The sequence below is a fragment of the Dipodomys ordii genome, unplaced genomic scaffold, assembly GCF_000151885.1.
Source record: "Dipodomys ordii isolate 6190 unplaced genomic scaffold, Dord_2.0 Scaffold7630, whole genome shotgun sequence".
Taxonomy (NCBI): Eukaryota; Metazoa; Chordata; class Mammalia; order Rodentia; family Heteromyidae; genus Dipodomys; species Dipodomys ordii.
Genome location: NW_012274843.1, coordinates 1 through 2,055, shown reverse-complemented (window position 1 = coordinate 2,055; position 2,055 = coordinate 1). Strand labels below are relative to the sequence as shown.

General features: G+C 60.3%; 1 pseudogene across 1 annotated transcript; it reads right to left on the bottom strand.

Annotated features, from left to right (window-relative positions):
- Positions 1–320: 320 nt before the first annotated feature.
- Positions 321–566, bottom strand: LOC106002333 (annotated as a pseudogene). Its single transcript, XR_001175916.1, has one exon. The product of XR_001175916.1 is annotated as a serine/threonine-protein phosphatase 5 pseudogene (transcript).
- Between the last annotated feature and the right edge of the window lie 1,489 nt (positions 567–2,055).

Below are 2,055 nucleotides of genomic sequence, written 5' to 3'. Positions count from 1 at the left end.
GCCTTGAGCTGAAGAGCTGAGGGACAGCGCCCAGGCCCAGAGTTCAGGTCCCACGACCAGACCCCCCAAAAAAAAAAGCCGGAAGTGGAGGCATGGCTCAAGTGATAGAGTGCTAGCCTTGAGCAAAAAAGGCTCAGGAACTGTGCCCTGGTCCCGAGTTCAAGCTGGACTGGCACCCAAAACCCCCAAACCCTACCCTTATTACCAATGGCTGATTACCTTGGAACCCCATGTGCCAGTGTTGCTCTAAGCAGCTCATTTAGTGCCCACAGCATCCCTGGAGGCACAGAGAGGCCCCGCCCAGGGTCCATCAGACCCACTCACCGTCTCGTAGTCACGCAGGGCAGCCCGGAACTTGCCCAGGGCCATGTTGCTGGCAGCCCGGCGGTAGTAGCCCTTGATGTACTTCTTGTCAATCTCCACGGCCCGCGTGGCGTCACCCAGTGCGTAGCCATAGCACTCGGTGCGCAGGTAGGCCAGGCTGCGGTTGCCATAGTAGATGGCATTGCTGGGGTTCAGCTCGATGGCCTGGCTGTAGAACTTGATGGCGTTCTCGTAGTCCTTGGCTGGGGGGGAGGGGGGACGAGGAGAAGAGGCATGAGGCTGCGCTGCCACTGGGCCATGTCCTCACTTACAAGATGGGGAAAATAGCCGGGCACCAGTGCCTCACGCCTGTAATCCTAGCTACTCAGGAGGCTGAGATCTGAGGATCATGGTTCAAAGCCCGCCTGGGCAGGAAAGTTCATGAGACTCTTATCACCAAAAACCGTTAGAAAACCGGAAATATTGCTGTGGCTCAAGTGGTAGAGCGCTCACCTTGAGCTGAAGAGCACCAGGACAGCGCCCAAGCCCAGAGTTCAAGCCCCACGACCAACAAAAAAAAAGGGGAAACTGAGGCCCACCCTGGTGCTCAGACAGGTCTCCTCAGCCTGGCCCTCAGGCCACAAGTGCCAGGCCCCCACCAATCCCATGCTTCTGCCCACTCGGTGCCATGCTGGACACTATTCTAGGTCTCTCCCTGAGTCCACGTGTGGCCAGGAGGGGCTGGAGCTGTGATTTGAACCAGGCAGCCGTAGGCCCTGAGCCCCCGGCCATCCAGCCTCCCACAGCAAGGAAGTGAGCCCAAAAAGGAGGCCAAGAAGGAGATGTGCAGGTAGAAAGGGAAGGAAGCTACTCGGCCTTGCTGAGCATGAGGCCGGAGAAGGCAGCAGACTGCTCCTGACAGAGCAGCAGGCAAGGCCTGAGCGGGCTGAGCCCTGGGCTGGGGCCCCGGGCCAGGTGCAGTGGCCAGGCCCAGGGAGCTGGCTGGGGGCGGGCGTGGCGGGAGTGAGGGGACAGATCCCCTGGGACTGGCAGCCTCAGCCTGGTCCCAAGTGTGGGATGACAGGAGGTGACAGTGAGCCAAGGACAAGAGGTCAGATTGTACTTGACAAGCGCTTTCCACCTCAGCTTTGCCCCTGACCTGGGGCCCTGGGAAGACCATCTGAGGCCCAGCTGGAGGCTGTAGAGGCCATGTTCAAGGTCAAAGGCTAAGGAGGCTGTGCTCAAGGTCAAATAACCAGATTTGAGGCCTCCCCTGTGCCCATTCCACAGGTGGGAGGAATGAGACCTGACGGCCTGGCAGGCCTGCCCAAGTGGGGCCCGTGTGCTGGACTCTTCACAGAACCCCCCAACAACCCCGAAGACAGCACATCAGCCAGGAAAACTGAAGCTCAGCTCGCGTGGTGAGGGGCAGGTGGGGCCCCTTGTACCTGCCCTGGGGGAGCCTGGCAGAGACAGCGGCTCAGATGCACTCTGCAGCTAATCTGTCACAAGCTGGGGTCACTCGACACCATACACAGCCCCTCAGGACTGGAGTTTCAGAGGCTGCTCTGCTCAACTCAGGAGCCCCCCGCCCCCCCTTCACTGGTGCCCAGTGAGCACAGACACCCCACCTCCTTCAGAGGCCCAGACAGCGACCACCCAAAGGACTTAAGGCTCTGTAGCCTAGAGGGTCACCCCAGTGTGCCTGGAGGGGAAGTGAGTGGGGAGAGAGGGAGGGAGGGAGGGAGGGAG